This window comes from Carcharhinus amblyrhynchos, chromosome 23 (genome assembly GCF_965287045.1).
Source record: "Carcharhinus amblyrhynchos chromosome 23, sCarAmb.v2.hapA, whole genome shotgun sequence".
NCBI classification, from domain to species: Eukaryota; Metazoa; Chordata; class Chondrichthyes; order Carcharhiniformes; family Carcharhinidae; genus Carcharhinus; species Carcharhinus amblyrhynchos.
In genome coordinates this window covers 8,568,986-8,589,500 of record NC_137346.1, presented here as the reverse complement: position 1 = coordinate 8,589,500, position 20,515 = coordinate 8,568,986, and positions in this window count along the sequence as shown.

The window sequence follows — 20,515 nt, the reverse complement described above, 5'->3', positions numbered from 1 at the left end:
TACCCTTCATAATTTTGTACACCTCTATTAGATCTCTCCTCATTCTCCGTCTTTTCGGGGAGAACAACCCCAGTCTATCCAATCTCTCCTCATAGCTAAGACCCTCCGTACCAGGCAACATCCTGGTGAACCTTCTCTGCACTCTCTCTAAAGCCTCCACGTCCTTCTGGTGCTGCGGTGAGCAGAATTGGACGCAGTACCCCAAATGTGGCCTAACCAACGTTCTATACAGCTGTAACATCAGACTCCAGCTTTTATACTCTATACCCCATCCTATAAAGGCAAGCATACCATATGCCTTCTTCACCACCTTCTCCACCTGTGCTACCACCTTCAGGAATTTGTGGACTTGCACACCTAGGTCCCTCTGTGTTTCTATATGCTTGATGGCCCTTGCCATTTATTGTATAGCTCCTCTCTACATTAGTTCTTCCAAAATGCATCACCTCGCATTTATCTGGATTAAATTCCATCTGCCATTTCTCTGCCCAATTTTCCAGTCTATCTATATCCTGCTGTATTGTCCGACAACGTTCATAGCTATCCGCAAGTCCAGCCATCTTCGTGTCATCCACAAACTTGCTGATAACACCAGTTACACCTTCTTCCACATCATTTATATATATCACAAATAGCAGAGGTCCCAGTACAGAGCCCTGCGGAACACCACTGGTCACAGACCTCCAGCTGGAAAAAGACCCTTTGACTGCTACCCTCTGTCTCCTGTGGCCAAGCCAGTTCTCTACCCATCTAGCCACCTCTCCTTGTATCCCATGAGCCTTAACCTTCTTAACCAACCTGCCATGAAGGACTTTGTCAAACGCCTTACTGAAATCCATATAGACGACATCCACGGCCCTTCCTTCGTCGTAGCTAAGGTTTAGAGAAAGATCAACTTAATGTAAGGTAGGTCCATTCAAAAGTCTGACAGCAGCAGGGAAGAAGCTGTTCTTGAGTCAGTTGGTACGTGACTTCAGACTTTTGTATCCTTTTCCCGAAGGAAGAAGGTGGAAGAGAGAATGTCCGGGGTGTGTGGGGTCCTTAATTATGCTGGCTGCTTTGCCGAGGCAGCGGGAAGTGTCGACAGAGTCAGTGGATGGGAGGCTGGTTTGTGTGATGGACTGGGCTACATTCATGATCTTTTGTAGTTTCTTGTGATCTTGGTCCTATCTTTAAATTCGATGAATATATCTGGAATCTGCAGCAATTCTCAGTAATGGTGGATTCCCAAAGAAGTGCGTTCATTTCTAATCATTGTAACCAAAGGTACTGGGATGTTGCGGGAGGTGTGGGTGTGTTTGAGAGGGTGGAAACTAACTTTGTAGCAACTGTAAATGTGATTTCTCCTGCGGACAGCAAAAGAAATCCTTCACCTTGATTCAGTCTGCTTCCAACAAGTTATTCCACTGAAATCCAGTTTTGTTAATAACTGAAGTCGCAATTGCTACGACAGCGCGCAACCTGTAGGTCACTGCTGAGGTCAGAGTGCCAGTGGAGTCTCCTCTGTGGCACAGTGGGTTAGCACTGCTGCCTCACAGTGCCAGAGATCCAGGTTCAATTCTAGGTTCAATCCAGGCCTCGGGTCACTGTCTGTGTGGAGTTTGCACATTCTCCCCGTGTCTGCGTGGGTTTCCTTCAGGTGCTCTGGTTTCTTCCCACAGTCCAAAGATGTGCAGGTTAGGTGGATTGGCTGTGCTAAGTTGCCCCTTAGTGTCCAAAAAATGTATCGATGGGTGGGGTGGGGTGGGCCTGGGTAAGGTACTCTGTCAGAAGGTTAGTGCATACAATCGGCCTTCTCCTCCATCAGAGGGATTCTATGATTATTCATTCCTGGAAGCTGGATTAACATTATACACGCTATTAGAATATTTGCATCCTGATTGTATTTTTTTCAAAATATTATTCCTTAAAGTGATAAAGCCAATGTGCTGATTGGGTGGCACAGTGGTTAGCACTGCTGCCTCACAGCGCCAGGGACTGGGTTCGATTCCCAGCTTGTGTGGCATCTACACATTCTCCCCGTGTCTGCATGGGTTTCCTCGGGGTGCTCCGGTTTCCTCCCACAGTCCAAATGGGTTAGGTTGATTGGCTGTGCTAAATTGTCCCTTTTAGTGTCAGGAAAATTAATCGATAGATAGATAGGAGTGCAGAAGGAGGCTATTCAGTCCATCATGTCTACACCAACCATTAGATTGGTGTAGACATTAGATTGGTTCCACTGGTCGGCACAACATCAAGGGCCAAAGGGCCTGTACTGTGCTGTAATGTTCTATGTTCTAACCACAATCCCACCCGGGCCCTACCCCCCATGTATTTACCCTAGCTAGACACCCTGATACTGAGGGGGTAATTTAGCATGGCCAATCCACCTAACCTGCACACCTTTGGACTGTGGTAGGAAACGGGAGCACCCGGAGGAAACCCACGCAGACACGGGGAGAACGTCAACCCTCCACGGTGGTGACCCAAGTCGGGAATTGAACCTGGGGTCCCTGGCACCGTGAGACAGCAGCGCCAATCATTGTGCCATTGTGCTGCCCATTAGCAGGGTAAATTTGTGGGCTACAGGGACAGAGCGGGTGGGATTGTTGTCAATATAGGTTCAATGGGCCGAATGGCCTCCTTTTGCACTGTAGGGATTCTATGATTCCCATCAATTTCCCTTTGTTTTTGGTTAAAAGTATGCACTTCTTATTCTTCTCCAGTAGGTGACGGTGTTTACTAGGTATTCTGCTGGATTCCTCTGTTTAACTACGGCGAGGGACATTCTCCAGGTCAAACAAGTACTTGTCTTCCATGTGAGGCGCAAGATGGGGACTGAACAAGGAATGTGCTCTGAAAGTAGATTGAATGCCCTGGGGGAGAACTCTGTGTACATGTTGAGGGTTTCTGTGTAATATAAATCTGTCCCTATTAAACGCCTTTGTTATTTACGAATCAATTTTGAATGGTTTAGCCTTCGTTAAAGCTACACAGATTTTCCAATTAAAAGAAAACCTCAAAAGTTACAGACTTGCCCGTTGATTAAAAAAAAATACTCTGAATTATGCATAGCCCCTCTCACATCCTCAGGATGTCCTAACTCTCTTTGCAGCTGATAAAGTATTTTTCAAATTGTTGTAATGTTGTAAACAGAGCAGCTAATTTGAGTGTAATGAACCAGCAGTTTTTAAAAAGCTTTATTTATTAGTGTCACAAGTAGGCTTACATTAACACTGCAATGAAGTTACTGTGAAAATTCCCCCTAGCTGCCACCTGTTCGGGTACACTGAGGGGGAATTTAGCACGGCCAATGCACCTAACCTAGTCTTTCAGACTGTGGGAGGAAACCAGAGCACCAGGAGGAAACCCACGCAGACACAGGGAGGACATGCAGACTCCACACAGACACTGTTTCAAGCTGGGAATCGAACCCTGGTCCCTGGCGGTGTGAGTCACCAGTGCTAACCACTGTGCCACCGTGTTACCCAAGTTGCCCCTTACTGTCCCAAAATGTGTAGATTAGATGGGTTAGCCATGGTAAGTGTGTGTGGTTACAACAATAAGGCGGGGAGAGGATTCCGATGGTTAAAAAGGACAGTAGGAAGAGAGGTAATAAGCCGTGGATAACGAAGGAGGTGAAGGAAAGTGTTAAATTAAAAGCGGAGGAATTTAGAGTAGCGAAGAGCAGTGGGCGAGAAGAGGATTGGGAAAGGTTTAAATGTCAACAAAGATTGACAAAGAAGTTGATAAAGGAGGGTAGGAGAAGCTATGAGGCTGGGCTAGCACTTAATATAAAAAAGGATAGCAAGAGTTTTTATAAATATATAAAAAGGAAGAGGCTGGCTAGGGTGAACGTTGGTCCTTTAGAGGATGAGAAAGGGGAGCTAGTGGTAGGGGATGGGGATATGGCGAAGGTCTTGAATAACTTTTTTGTTTCTGTCTTCACGGAGGAGGACGTGAATAATTTGCCGGGTGTTAGCGATGGAAAGGTGGTAGGACTGGAGGGTCTTAATGACATTACTGTTACTAGAGAGGCGGTGCTCGACAGACTGGAGGGGCTGATTGTGGACAAGTCCCCAGGACCGGATGGAATGCATCCGAGGGTTCTGAAAGAAATGGCGGAGGTTATAGTGGATGCCTTGGTGGTTATTTTCCAGACGTCGCTGGATTCCGGGGAAGTGCCGGAAGATTGGAAAACGGCTAATGTTACGCCGTTGTTTAAGAAGGGTGCCAGGCAAAAGGCGGGGAATTATAGGCCGGTTAGTTTAACGTCTGTGGTAGGTAAAATGTTAGAATCCGTCATTAAGGAGGAAATTGCGAGGCATCTTGAAGGGAATTGCTTGATAGGGCGGACGCAACACGGTTTCATTAAAGGGAAGTCGTGTCTGACAAATTTACTGGAGTTCTATGAGGATGTGTCTAGGGCAGTGGATAGAGGAGAGCCGGTGGATGTGGTCTTTCTGGATTTTCAGAAGGCGTTTGACAAGGTACCTCACAAGAGGTTATTGCAGAAGGTCAGGGGACATGGAGTTGGGGGTAGGGTGTTAGCGTGGATTGAGGATTGGTTGTCAAATAGGAGGCAGAGAGTGGGGGTCAATGGGTGCTATTCGGATTGGCGGTTGGTGACTAGTGGGGTGCCCCAGGGGTCGGTGCTGGGGCCTCAGCTATTTACCATTTATATAGATGATCTGGAGGAGGGAACCGAGTGCAGGGTGTCGAAATTTGCTGATGACACCAAGATTGGGGGAACGGCAAATTGTGCGGAGGGTGTGGAGAGTCTGCAGAAGGATCTAGATAGGCTGGGCGAATGGGCCAGGAAATGGCAAATGGAATTTAATGTTGGCAAGTGTGAGGTGGTCCACTTTGGTAGGAAGAATGGTAGGAAGGACTATTACTTACATGGCGAAAAACTGCAGCAGGCGACGGTGCAGAGGGACCTCGGGGTCCTTGTGCATGAGTCGCAAAAACCCAGCTTGCAGGTGCAGCAGGTGGTCAGGAAGGCGAATGGGATGCTGGCCTTCATAGCGAGGGGGATTGAATATAAAAGTAGGGAGGTCTTGCTGCAGCTGTATAGGGCATTGGTGAGGCCGCAGCTGGAGTACTGTGTGCAGTTTTGGGCGCCGCACCTGCGCAAGGATATTTTGGCCCTGGAGGGAGTGCAGAGGAGGTTTACTAGGCTGATACCGGAGTTGAGGGGATTGAGCTATGAGGAGAGGCTGAATAAACTGGGCTTGTACTCGTTAGAGTTTAGAAGAATGAGGGGAGATCTCATTGAGACGTATAAGATGATGAATGGGATGGATAGGATAGAGGTGGAGAGACTCTTCCCGCTCAAAAAAGACAGTAGGACTAGGGGGCACAGCCTCAAGATAAAGGGGAGGCGGTTTAGAACGGAGTTGAGGAGGAACTTCTTCACTCAAAGGGTGGTGAATCTCTGGAATTCTCTGTCCGTTGAAGTGGTGGAGGCTGCCTCGCTAAATATTTTTAAGAAGCAGGTTGATGGGTTCTTGATAAGAGAGGGGATTAAGGGTTATGGGGAGAGGGCGAGAAAGTGGAACTGAGCCACAACAGATCAGCCATGAACTTATTGAATGGCGGGGCAGGCTCGAAGGGCTAGATGGCCTACTCCTGCTCCTATTTCTTATGTACTGTTAGGGAGTCAGTGCAGACTCGATGGGCTGAATGGCCTCTTCTACACTGTCAGGATTCCATGATTCATTCCTTTTAAGGGGACTGTTGTGTGCAATTGGCTGCTGTATTTTTGCATTGATATAGCACCTTCCTGAGGGGTTTCACAGGAGTGTAACCTATCAGTGTTTGGCACAGAACCACATAAGATGACCAAAGTGGATCGTCTTAATGGGAGAGAATTCCAGAGCTTGGGATGCAGGCAGCTGAAAGTACACTGCTGGTGTGGACTCCATACAGACAGTGACCCAAGCTGGGAATCGAACCCAGGTCCCTGCCACTGTGAGGCAACAGTGCTAACCACTGTACCACCCGAGCAATGGAATGAATGAGCAGATAAGCTGTTTCTTCAGTGAGAATGGTTGCGGTGGGTTAGGGGAGCGAATAAATATTTGCCAATACATTCAGCCCCTGAACAAAATTCAAGCTGGACATTTAACGTGGGAACATAGATTTGGTTATGGACTGAGACTTTATCGCTGTTTAGTAATACTGAATGTGGGAAATATCTAGTCCCTTTGTGTCCTGATTAATAAGTGTAATTGAAAACCAGAAGACATTCCACCAAACGATTCCAGCAGTCCAATAGCTTCCCTTCTCCCCTGCGTACTTTATGAACGGTATGTTTTGTCTGTCTAGCGCGCAAGACACAATACTTTTCACTGTATCCCAATACATGTGACAATAATAAATCAAATCAAATGGTGATTAAGGGACTGAAAATGAATCTTGGTCCCTGTGTCTACTCTATTATATATGAGTGTTATTGAGTGGTGCATGGTCCAAGAACAAAGAACAACACAGCACGGGAAACAGGCCCTTCGGCCCAACGAGCCCTTTAAGGCCCCTTTAAGGATTTGGTCACATGGTCAGTCCATGACTGCATTGGCTACTTCATGGGCTTTATTGAGTCTGGATCCGGCTACTGTGGAGTAAACAGCTACCTAATAAACCTGTTGTTACACTCAAAACCCACACGCTATCACTTTCTATTCTGCGACCACAGCTACCATAAGACACAGGAGCAGAATTAGACCACTCAGCCCATCGAGTCTGCTCTGCCATTCAATCAGGGCTGATATTTTTCTCATCCCCATTCTCCTGCCTTTTCCCTATAACGCCGATCTCCTTATTAATCAGGAACCTATCAATCTTTGTCTTAAAGACACTCAATGACCTGGTCTCCACAGCCTTCTGTGGAGGTTATATGTTCTACAGATATATCATTCTACATTGAATTATTTTTAAAGAGTTGGCGATTCCCATCCCCTCTCTCTTTAATGCCTCAATCCTTCTCCATCTGCTGAGTATCAGTGGGCTGATCTGCCTGCCACAGTCTAGCTACTGGAAGGGAATTCTGGCAAACACACTGCCTTGCTTGACGGAGGGACGCAGGCTCTGATCCTCCAGTGTGACCTCCTGATTCCAGCAGCACTTATCAGACAGTTGTGACCAGGGACAATCAGGGAAAGGAGAAGGAGCAGGGTGTCACTATTCCATCCTTTCGACCTGTCCCCTCTCCTCCGTGGCGGCACAGTGGTTAGCACTGCTACCTCACAAAGGCAGGGTCCGGGCTTTGATTCCCAGCTTGGGTCACTGTCTGCGTTCTCCCTGAGTCTGTGTGATGAATAAATAAAGCTTCAGTTAAGATCATGGCTGATCTACAGTTCGATTTCCATTACTGCATTTGTCCCCAGGGATCTTTACCTGACTTCAAAGCTCCAAATGACTCGGAATGTCTACAACCCTTTTCAGAAGACCAGTTTCCAGATGTGGCACAGCAGTTAGCATTGCTGCCTTACAGCTCCAGAGAGCCAGGCTCAATTCTGGCCTTGAGCAAACTCTGCATAGACACTCAGCGGGGATTTCCTCCAACAGCCCAAAGATGTGCGGGTTAGGTGGATTGGCCATGCTAAGTTGCCCCTTTAGTGTCCTACAACGTGTAGGTTAGATGGATTAGATATGGAAAAATCATAGAACAGAATTATAGAAAACCCACAGTGCCGAAGGAGGCCATTCAGCCCATCGAGCCAGCACCAATCCCACCCAGGGCCCACCCCCCCACAACCCCACTAATTCACCCTATTAACCCCCTGACATCCCCCTAATACTAAGGAGCAATTTAGCACAGCCAGTCAATCTAACCTGCACGTTTTTGCACTGTGGGGGGGAAACCGGAGCAGCCAGAGGAAACCCACACAGACACGGGGAGAATGTGCAGACTCCACACAGACAGTGGCCCAAGCTGGGAATCAAACCTGGCACTGTGAGGCAGCAATGCTAACCACTGTACCACCAGGCTGCCTCATGTGTGGGGTTCATAGAATCCCTACAGCACAACAGGAGGTCATTCGGCCCATCGAGCTGGTGATAGAGTGAGGGAGAGGGCCTGGGTAAGATACTCTGTTAGCCGGTCGATGCAGACTCAATGGGCCGAATGGCCTCTATACACTGTAGGGATTCTATGAATATATGAGATGCCCATGAGGCCCGTGTGAAAGGAAACTTCCTGATTTCTCCTAGCTCTCATTGGTGCCCCTTTAAACCTTGATTTCCTTCACCCTATCAAACCTTTCTAACATTTTGAACACTTTGATCTGATCTCAATCTCTATATCGAAGGGAATACAAACATAGTTTATGAAACTTGTCCTTCTGAAGCCCCAGAAGGCTTCAGACCAGTCTGCACTGCATCCCATCCAAAGTCTTGCTGAGTTGATGCGCCCATAACACAGTAAAGCTTATATCCCGAGACCAGGCTCGTGCGTAACTCCTGATAGCGAGGTGAAGAGTCACATTTACAGCAGCCTGTGTGCCTATAGCCTTGGGTGTCAATGTGTGGTGCTGAGATCTATTTTATTTATACTTGTTTTAAGAGACACCAACAATATTTTGATTTAATTTGGTTTGATTTGATTTATTATTGTCGCATGTATTAACATACGGTGAAAAGTATTGTTTCTTGCACACTATACAGACAAAGCATACCGTTCATAGAGAAGGAAAGGAGAGAGTGCAGAATGTAGCTAGGGTGTAGAGCAAGATCAACTTAAAACGAGGTAGGTCCACTCAAAAGTTTGATAGCAGCAGGGTAGAAGCTGTTCTTGAGTCGGTTGGTACGTGACCTCAGACTTTTGTATCTTTTTCCTGAAGGAAGAAGGTGGAAGAGAGAGTATGTATGTTTTATAGGGAGAAAATTCCTGTCCACTTCCTCTGGCGACAATTTTTTACCACACCCTTCTATCGACGTTTACCAGTGTAAATTGCTATGTCAACATTTCCCAGTCAATTTTGCTATGTCAACTGTCACGGTGTAGTTACAGGTGCGAGCCACTTGAGTGTCCTGTTCTACTATCTATCATGCAACTGAAACATGTTTGTCTATTGCCCAGAGACTATCCCATACATCTCAACATAGAGAAAGTGACAGAGCAAGAGGCATATGGGGAATATATTTTATAAAACAAGATCAATTTCAGGCAATGTTATAACAGCGATTGGGCACAATGGTTAGCATTGCTGCCTCACAGCACCAGGGACCGGGTTCGATTCTCAGCTTGGGTCACTGTCAGTGTGGAGTTTGCATGTTCTCCCCGTGTCTGTGTGGGTTTCCTCCAGGTGCTCCAGTTTCCTCCTACACTCCAAAGATGTGCTGGTTAGGTTGATTGACCGTATTAAATTGTCCCTTTAGTGTGAGTACGGTGAATAAGTAGCATTATGGGGATAGGTTCCGGGTGGGATTGTGGTCAGTGCAGACTCAATGGGCCAAATGGCCTCCTTCTGTACTGCAGGGATTCTATGAGAACTAGCTGCCTGAGACACTGGGGACCACTCTCTATTCTGATAAGCTTGCGTCACTAACAGAAGCCAGGCATCTGATGGTTAAGGAGCTGGACAGACTTGGATCAGAAATCCTGCTCGTCCATCAACCTCCTGGTACACATTCTGTGTAGAAACTGCAATGGACTTGACAGTGCTGCTCCGGCAAGTTAATCCTTGATGCTGCAATCTGTTAGACATCACAGCACCCAGTCCTGACTCTGCATCAGAATCAAGTGGCTGAAATTACATATCGTTCTGATCAGGAAACCCATTTCCTCGTACATTTCAGGGGCCAGAGGAGAAGCTTCATTCCTTGACAACCCTTGGATTTCATGCAGAAAAATACATCCCAATTTTTAAAAATTCATTGTGGGACATGGGCGATGCTGGCTGGGTCAGCGTTTATAGCCCATCCCTAGGTGCCCTCGGCCAGGTCATATCAGAGGGCAGCTGAGAGTCAACCGCATTGCTGTGGCTCTGGAGTCACATGTAGGCCAGACCGGGTAAGGACAGCAGATTTCCTTCCCTAAAGGACATCAGTGAACCAGATGACTTTTTCCTGACAATGATTTCACAGTCATCAGTAAATTCTTAATTTCAGATATTTTTTATTGAGGTCAAATTCCACCATGTCAGGATTCGAACCCAGGTCCCCAGATCCTTAGCTGAGTCCCTGGATTAATAGCCTGGTGATAATACCACTGGGCCATCACCTCTTCTGTTCTTCAATGCAATATAAAGAGAGTTGATGAGACTGATGATAATTTTCTGTTCCAGAAAGCCAGTTGGTGAAAGCTATAACTTCAGCCAATATTTATACACTTTTATATTTATTTACAGAGTTACACATTACAAGGATATACCGTCTAATCAAAAACCAGTGTCCTAGTCAGTATTCGTTTACAGGGGATCAAGTGAATCCCCAGTGAATGGCCACAACTTGCATTAAATACAAATAAATGCAACGCAGGACTGATGCACTGTCGGAGGTGCCACCTTTCTATTGAGACGTTAAACTGAGCCCCTGACTGATCTCTCAGAGGGATGTAAAAGATCCCACGGCACTGTTGTGAGGAAGAGTGAGTAAGTTCTCCCCGGGCAATATTTATCCCTCAGTCAACGTCACTGAGTCATGCCCAGATCGGTCTGGTCATTAGCACATCGCTGCTTGTGGGAGATATTCGTGCACCAATTATTTACTGGGTTTCACAACGGTGAAGTTTTCTTAAATTCATTTGCGGGACATGGGTGTCGCTGGCTGGGCCAACATTTATTGCCCACCCCTCGTTGCCCTCGCACTGAGTGTCTCGTTCAGCCATTTCAGGGGGCAATTGAGAGGCAACCACATTGCTTTGACTCTGGAGTCACAAGTAGACCAGACCGGGTAAGGACAGCAGATTTCCTTCCCTAAAGGACATCAGTGAACCAGATGGGTTTTTCCTGACAATGGTTTCATGGTCAGATTTTTAATTCCAGATATTTTTTATTGAGTTCAAATTCCGCCATCTGTCGTGGCGGGATTCGAACCCAGGTCCCCAGGACATTAGCTGAGTTTCTGGATTAATAGTATAATACCACTGGGCCATCGCCTTAAAAAAGAGGGTATTCTTAGCTGTAAAGTACTTTGGGACGTCTTGGTGGATGTGAAAGGAGCTATAGAATCATAAAATCAGAGAATCCCTACAGTGTAAGAGGAGACCATTCGACCAGTCGAGTCTGCACCGACTGAGCATTTTACCCAAGCCCACACCCCTGCCCTATCCCTGTAATATACATTTATACCCCAATAATTCGCCTAACCTGCACATCTTAAGACACTAAGGGGCAATTTAAATGTGTGTCTTTCCCGCTGTGACATGGAAGAATAACGGAAATGGCTGGACCCCAGAGATATATAAACACTTTCCCTTCCCTTGTGGAGTACGTTGGAGTATTGGAAGGATTTGTAGACCGAATAACAACTTATACTCCCGCATCGCGTGTCCCTAATTCACATGAAATACTGGGTGTGGGGAGGAGGGGAAAAGGATGAACACAAACATCACCTTCTCCCTAGTTTTTGTTCTCCTTGCCACAGAGACGGAGGCCATTCGGCCCATCGTGTCTGTGCCGGCTCTTTGAAAGAGCTTTCCAGTTGGTTCCACACTCAGGGCCCTTTTGTGGGACAGAAACAGAGGAGACAAAATGCCAGGATTGTGGGAAATGACTGATGCAAAGGAAAACTCTGACTGAGTCATCTTCCATGAAGTACTGCCTGCTTGTGACTGTGCGTTTTAAACTGGAGCAGATGGGGACAGATCTCTGAGCCACTCGACACAAGTGGCCTCCTTCTGTTGACACAGATAACTGTGCTGGCTTTCAATCTTAACCACCAGCCACACATGAAAGGTTAGAGTCTCAGCTTAATCTGACGCAGGTTCAGACTGCCTGGGACTCTTTTCTTTCACATCTAAAAGCTCCTTGTTCCCCTGCCTCCCAGGCCAATTCCAACTCCTCTCCTGCTCAGGTGCTTAGCTCCAATACCTCACTGCAGGGGAAACGTCTTTAAAAGTTGTCCTGCACCTTCTCAGGCCCATCGCCACCGAGGTTGGTGCTGTCCCTGTACAGGATGCGAGGGGGGTAACAACCAGCAGCCAGAAGGTGTGCTGATCCACATCGCTGGCATACAGTTACCCAACTCTCGTACCAACAGAAGCAGCTGACTCAATACAGATCAGGAATCGAGTCGGAACCTTCCTGGTTAAAGGTAAAGTCGCAGATGACCAGAGGCTGTTCTCCCCTTCACGGGGCAGAGCTGACTGGCGGTGATTTAACCTGAGGGTTGCTACACCTCAGGCAAGGTTGAGAAGGCCGGGGCCCTCTTAAATAAGCTGAGCCGGTATGGGAACTGAACTCACGCTGTATGGTATTGCTCCGCACCACTCACCAGCCGTCCAGCCAACTGAGCTAAATCTGATGCGACTAGAGCTCAGGTGTGTGGGGACCATCTAGGAGGCCGTTGGAAAAGATCAATGTGGAGATAATGAAGGTGTGGATAAGGGTTTATCAGTCGCGATAGAGTCCAGCAAGGATGCACTTCGATAATGTTGCCGTGGTTGTGATGAGTAGTCCTGGTGATAGCTGGCACATGGGGTTAGGGTTAAGTAGGACACCAAAGGATTGGGGCGGCATGGTGGTGGCACAGTCATTAGCACTGCTGCTTCATAGTGCCAGGGACTTGGGTTCGATTCCTGGCTTGGGTCACTGTCTGTGTGGAGTTTGCACATTCTCCCCATGTCTCTATGGGTTTCTTCCAGATGCTCCGGTTCCCTCCCACAATCTGAAAGACGTGCTGGTTAGGGTGCATTGGCCCAGAGCGTGGCAACTACATGTTGATGTTTTGTCTCTTTTACTCCGCAGGCGTGTCGGTCCATCTTGTTGTCTAACGAGGGGCATGCACACGGTGGGTCGTGCGTGGGCTGCTCTTGGATGTTTCGAGAGTGGCCTAGTACTTCGTGTCGGTGTGTATGCTTAAAACTGGACCAGCAGATGGGCACCACAACAGCTCAGTGACTAGCACTGCTAGCTGTGCAGATACATGGATTTGGGCCAGTGTCTGTGGGAGTTTGCACATTCTCCCTGTGGTTGCGTGGGTTTCCTCCGGGTGCTCCGGTTTCCTCCCACACCCCAAAGATGTGCTCTTAGGCTGATTGGTGTAACAAATTGTCCCTAAACGATTCTCCCCTGAATCTGGTTTCCAATGGGGGTCCCATATGCATACACATGGGTCAAGGTAGGTGTAGGAAAATGCTTTGTTAAGATGGCGGCGTGGGCTCGTTGGGCTGAAGGGCCTGTTTCCCGTGCTGGGTTGCTCTTTGTACTTTGTAACTAGGGCAATTTCACAGTAACTTCATTGAGGTATTAATGTAAGCCTTTACTTGTGACCAATAAATAAACTTCACTTTGCTCAAATCAAGGCCTTGCGTATCGGGGAAAGTTCTTGATCACCTGTGACTTGATGTGCTGAAGATCCCGCAGGTAGACTTGAGCCACAACTTGCTGACGTGGAGGCAAGAGGGTGATACCCAGCAGACCATTACTGGCGGGGCTAATGGAGCTACTGTGGCTGTTGACCCATCTCTGCTGAAGCACTGGGTCCCTTTAATTGGCCTTGGCATCTCCTGGCCAGAGAGAGTAAAATGAAATCACACTGGGACCGTTCCCGTTACCCGTGGTTATCCTTTGATTTCGGCTGCCAATTACGAGGCAGAACAGCGCCATGTGGAACGACTGCCCTTTAGTTTATGGGGATGGAGTCGGATCCTTTCTAGGCTCCAGCACTGCTCCCTGGAGAAGCCGCTGATAAATTTATTCATGTGGTTGAATGGCCCAGATTCCATTAGCAGCAGCCAAAGTAGTGCATCTGGCGGAAAAATAGAGTCAGTAGGATAAGAAGGGAACAAAACAGAAGAATTGCTTTCCCAATGAATTAACAGTGAACTGAAAACAGCTTCAGAGAAAAAAAAACCCAGCAAATTGACCATCTGCCCAGTTTGTTATACAGTAGTATTTTGTCAGCCAGGATCGATAATCTTTTGAGTGCTGGACTGATAACACTTATCTTGCAGCCCATGCATCTTAAGCTGCTAAGCTTCAGAGCTCATTTTGATCGAGAGTAATGGAAATGTGGAGAAGGAACTACACGCAGCAAGCACACACTCTGGGGACCGACACCAGGCAATATAACACATTGACGGGTTGAGATGATGTCCACCTTGTACCTGGGATCTCAACCCTCAGATTTATTACTGCCAGCGTACACAACTTAGAGAGTGCTGTTATTTATAGCGCGAGGAACAGAGGGAATTCACGGCCCTCCAGTTTTCTCTCCTCGCTTTGAGAAGATGCTTCTCCGGGCACTGGCCGTATTCCCGTTGTTGGTGTGTGGGAATCCTGACAATAAGTGTGAGAGCAGGAAGGGTGTGGGGTGGGATATCAGAGTCATAGACACACCCAAGCTCATACTTAAAACAGACACACACAAGCAGAGCCATACGCACACACACACACACATAAACACACGCAAACACACACACGCAAACACATAAACACACACACACACACATAAACACACGCAAACACACACACACAAACACGCACACACACACACGCATAAACACACGCAAACACACACACAAACACGCACACACACACAAACGCGCACACACACATGCACACAAACATACATACATATACATACACACACACAATCACACACACATAGACATACACATACACCCACACACACACTCACACACAACTCACACACCCAACCCCACATACAAGCACCCATACGCTCACTCGCAAAAACTCACACACAAACCTACACACACACACACACACACACACTCCCTCACTAAAACCCATGCACACACCTACAAAAACTTACAAAATTACACGAACATTCACACTCACAAAACACACTCAATCATGCATCACCCATTCTTACACACGCAAACATTCACTCACAAAAACACAGACACAATTACACAACACTCACATTTGCACAAACACAAACACTCACACAAGTGTGGTGGCACAGTGGTTAGCATTGCTGCCTCACAGCGCCAGGGATCTGGGTTCGATTCCTGCCTCGGGTGACTGTGTGGAGGGTGCACATTCTCTCCATGTCTGCGTGGGTTTCCTCCGGGTGCTCCGGTTTCCTCACACAGTCCAGAGATGTGCGGGTTAGGTTCATTGGCCATGCTAAAGTGCCCCTTAGTGTCAGGGGGATTAGCAGGAAAAATATGTGGGGTTATGGAAATAGGACGTGAGTGGTCAGTGTGGACTTAATGGGCCGAATGGCCTCTCTCTGCACTGTAGAGATTCTATGACACATATATCTACAAACACACACAAGCTCATACACTTAGTGACAGAGTGTCAGTCACCAGGGAACAATCGCTCATTGGGCCAAAAGGCCTGTTTCACGGGCTGTTTTGTTCTTTGTTAATCAGGAGTGGGAACCCTGGCTAATTCTCCCCACCCTGGTTCTAGCATTTCTACTAAGGCTTCAGCTGAGATTATTAACTCAACCCTGACCAGGCATTGGTCCTGGGTTCCTCCCGCTCCTGTGTAGTCTAACAGGTGATGGATTCACCCATTTGGCCCTTATGGGGAATCACACTGAAAAACTCTCACATGGAACAGAGAATTAGTGAAGAACATCATCATTAAGCCTTAAGATATAGGAGCAGAATAAGGCCATTCAGCCCATCAAGCCCACTCCGCCATTCGATCATGGCTGATATGCTCCTCATCCCCATTTTCCTGCCTTCTCTCCATAACCCTCCAACCCATTACTGATTAAAAATCTGTCTAACTCCTCCATAAATTTACTCACTGTCCCAGCACCCACCGCACTTTGGGGTAGTGAATTCCACAGATTCACAACCCTTTGGGAGAAGTAGTTTCTCCTCAACTCTGTTTTAAATTTGCTCCCCCTTACCCTAAGTCTGTGACCTCTCATCCTAGAATGCTCCCCTCAGCTCCCCATCCAATCTTACTGAGAGTGCAAACTCACAAAGAGAGGTGTTTTTATAAAAACAGGGCACACTCGTTCTCCATTCAATAAATCCTGATATATAAACACTTTTCCAACTTCAATCCCATAAACAGCTGCCTAGGGTCTGGCTGCAGTCGTGGAAACAGCTGGAAGTGGCCCAGTGTGCACACTGACCTGACCATGAACTTGTATGATTTGTCATTCTAATCGAGGACTTGTCCAGTTATATCCACTGCTTCCATCCCATCAAACGGTTTAACGATTAGCTGTCGCCTATTCAATAATTGCACCAACTCTGTCTCAATCGGTGGAACACTTTTCTCTGAATCAGAAGGACACGAGTTCAATCCGTGTTCCAGAGACTGGAGGATGTAATCCAGGCCCAGCCTCCCAGTGTCGGACTGAGGGAGTGCTGCACTGTCAGAGGCGCTGCCTTTTACTCTGATCGTGAGGTTCTATAAGAGGATTATGGCTCATAACATCTGATCTCTGGCAGATGGTGGGGGGGGGTTAATTCAGGTGATGCACTGAGGACCCACCCCGTCAGGAGATCCCCAAGCAAAGATGAACAGGAATGATCTGGAAGTACAAAGTTCAGACGAGTATTTGTTTTGATTTGATTTATTATTGTCGCATGTATTAGTATACAGTGAAAGGTATTGTTTCTTGCATGCCGGACAGACAAAGCATACCGTTCATAGAGAAGGAAAGGAGAGGGTGCAGAACGCAGTGTTACAGTCATAGCTAGGGTGTAGAGGAAGAGCAACTCAGTGTGAGTCACTCACCTGATGAAGGAGCAGCGCTCCGAAAGCTCGTGATACCAAATAAACCTTTAACTTGGCACTGTGAGACTTCTCACTGTGGTCCTTTGAAGAATCAATACATACCCCTGGAAAAACAGAAGGAATTAAAAGAAATGTTGAACACTACTTCAGAAAAAGTTGCATCAGTTGTAACAGCAGCGACAAAATAATGCACTGAAGTGCAGACTGAGATGGCAGGAACCGAACGAGAAAATGAATAGTTGAAAGAGCAGCTAATTATTCTTTGAAATCAAATGCAAAAGGAATTAGTAACCTTCAGCAGTTTGAATAGATGAAGACTTGTCTTTAACAGCGGAATAGAAGAACAACTGAACAAAGTGGAGGCAACTGAGAAAACTCCAAGACAAATCATAGAATGAAATCATAGAAACCCAACAGTGCAGAAACAGGCCATTTGGCCCCATCAAGTCTATGCTGACTCTTTGACAGAGTATCTTACCCAGGCCCTCTCCCCCACTCTATCCCCATCACCCCACACATTCACCATGGCCAATCCGCCTAACCCACACGTCTTTGCACTGTGAGTAGAAACCAGAGCACCCGGAGGAAACCCACACAGACACGGGGAGAATGTGGGTGGCACTGTGGTTAGCACTGCTGCCTCACAGCATCAGCGACCCAGGTCCAATTCCCAGTCAGTGGTCACTAGCCGTGTGGATGTTTGCATGTTCTCCACGTGTCTGCGTGGGCTTCCTCCAAGCCCTCGGTTTCCTCCCACAGGCCAAAGATGTGCGGATTAGTTGGTTTGACCATGCTAACTTCTCCCTCAGTGAACCCGAACAGGCACTGGAATGCGGCGACTGGGGGATTTTCACAGTAACTTCATTGCAGTGTTAATGTAAGCCTATTTGTGACACCAGTAAGTAAATAATAGAAAGTGCAAGCTCCAGACAGACAGTGACCCAAGGCTGGAATTGAACCCGGGTCCCTGGCGCTGTGAGGCAGCAGTGCTAACCACTGTGCCACCGTGCCGCTCCAAAGCAGAAGCAATCGAGCTTAGGAAGGAAACCTGCTGGATGAGCTTCACACATTCCAGATCACAGTGTGTTCCTCTGAAAAATTATTAAGGGGAGCTAAATGAATCCAATATCAGTCAGAAAGAATTGAAGAACCCAGTTGGCGTGGAAGGCTTAGCGATGTTTAGTATTCTCAGCAGGAGCCAAGATGTAGAAAGAAACGAGACTGCAGAGCTAAAACAAATGGTTGGACATTCCAAGAAAGCTCGGAAAAATATCACATTTCCAATGACACATGGAAAGAAACAAGTTTGTAAATGCCATGCTGAAGAGGATGGGATAAAACTGATGAGGAAGCATGTAAGGGATCAAACAGCAAAGCGAGAGACCACAGGAGGGAAAGGGAAAGAGTTCCTGTGTGTGTGGAAGTGGCAAAAACTGGCACCTCCATTCGACAGTCATGGCAAGAGTTCGCTGCCACTTAGGTATCACAACCAATTCAACGATGAGAGAGAAACGTGGATATTGTTAGGCGGCAGCTAAGTGGGAAAGATGAAGCATTGAATGGAAAAGCCACAGAGTTTTCCAAGCTGTGATGGATAATGTGAATGGTAACAGCTTCGGGAAAAGTGCAACATGACCTGGGTGTCGTCATATAGTCCTACAGCGCAGAAGGCCTGCATCAACCACAATCCCACCCAATATCCATAACCCTATGCATTTACTGTAGCTAGTCCCCCTCACACTAAGGGGCAATTCATCGTGGCCAATCCACCTAACCCTCACACCTTTGGAGTGTGGGAGGAAACCGGAGCACCCGGAGGAAACCCACGCAGACACGGGGAGAATGTGCAAACTCTGCACAGACGGTTATCCAAGCCAGGAATCGAACCCAGATCCCTGGTGCTGTGAGGCAGCAATGCCCATCATGGTGCCACCTTGTCGTCATGGTGGAACAGTCGCTGAAGATTGGTATGCAAGTACAGCAGGCAGTGAGGAAAGCTAATAGTTTGTTGGCCTTTATAGCAAGAGGATTTAAGTGTAGGAGTAAGGATGTCTTGCTGCAGTTATACAGGGCCTTGTTGAGGCCACACCTTGAGTATTGTGTGCAGTTTTGGTCTCCTAGTCTGAGAAAGGATATTCTTGTTATTGAGGGAGTCTATCGAAGGTTCACCAGACTGAGTGCTGGAAGGGCAGGACTGACGTATGAAGAGAGATTGGATTGACTGGGCTTGTACTCACTGGAATTTAGAAGGATGAGAGGGGTCTCAGAGAAACATATAAAATCCTGATGGGACTGGACAGGCTGGATGTGGGAAGATTGTTCCCAATGTTGGGGAAATCCAGAACCTGGGGTCACAGTCTAAGAATAAGAGGCAAGCCATTCTTCACTCAGAGAGTTGTGAACCTGTGGAATTCCTTACTATAGAAAGTTGTTGAACAGAATATTCCTTCTGGAAGGAATGGGATAAACCCGTGCGGTCAAAAATGATGCATTACTGACAAAGAAAGCATAACTCTAAACAGCACAAGGTGCAAACTGGATGTTGAAACCCAAGTATTTGAAACTTTTAATACAAAAAATTAAACTCTAACCAACAAAGTTCTCCCTGAACATCTGAGGCCATCCCTCCTGTGAATGGGTAGAGAATGAGATCTGCAAGGATTATAAAGCCACCATACCCGCTGAAGCCAGAGACTTTGAGGGGAGGGGGGTGAGGGTAGAGGATCGGGGATGTGTGTGTGGGAGGAGAGAAGAGCAACAATTCAAATATATTGTAAATATATTTGGGGAAGGGTTTGGGGGAGGTGTAGTATAAGGGTTTTGTATAAGCGAGAGTGTTTATGTAGGTGCGGGGAAACAGTACTGCCCACGTAATGACAAACCAACGAACTTTATGTTAGCACTGCTGCCTCACAGCGCCAGGGACCCAGGTTCGATTCCCGACTTGGGTCATTGTCTGTGTGGAGCCTGCACCTTCTCCCCATGTCTACGTGGATTTCCTCGGGATGCTCCGCTTTCCTCCCACAGTCTGAAAGTTGTGCGAGTCAGTTGGATTGGCCGAGCTAAATTGTCCATTAGTGGCAGTGGGATACACACACACACACACACACACACACACACACACACAGACACACACATACATACACACACACACAGACACACACACACATACACATACACACACAGACACATACACACACACACACACACAGACACATACACACACACACACACACACAGACACACACACACATACATACATACACACACACACAGACACACACACACATACACATACACACACAGACACATACACACACACACACACACACACAGACACATACACACACACACACACACAGACACACACACACATACATACATACACACACACACAGACACACACACACAGACACACACACACACACACACACACACAAAGGGTTACAGGGATAGGGCCTGGGTCAGTGCAGGCTCGATGGACCGAATGGCCTCTTTCTGCACTGTAGGGATTCTATGAAAACTTGGCTCTCTCCACAGATGCTGTCGGACCTGCTGAGATTTTCCAGCATTTTCTGTTTCTGAACTCTCTTAGGGAAGCCAGACACAATTCTGCTCTCAGGAATAGCTCAGCAAAACCTGTTGTGAAGAGATTGTCAAAACCAGGCCAAAGCAGAGAGACACTTTGGCAACTG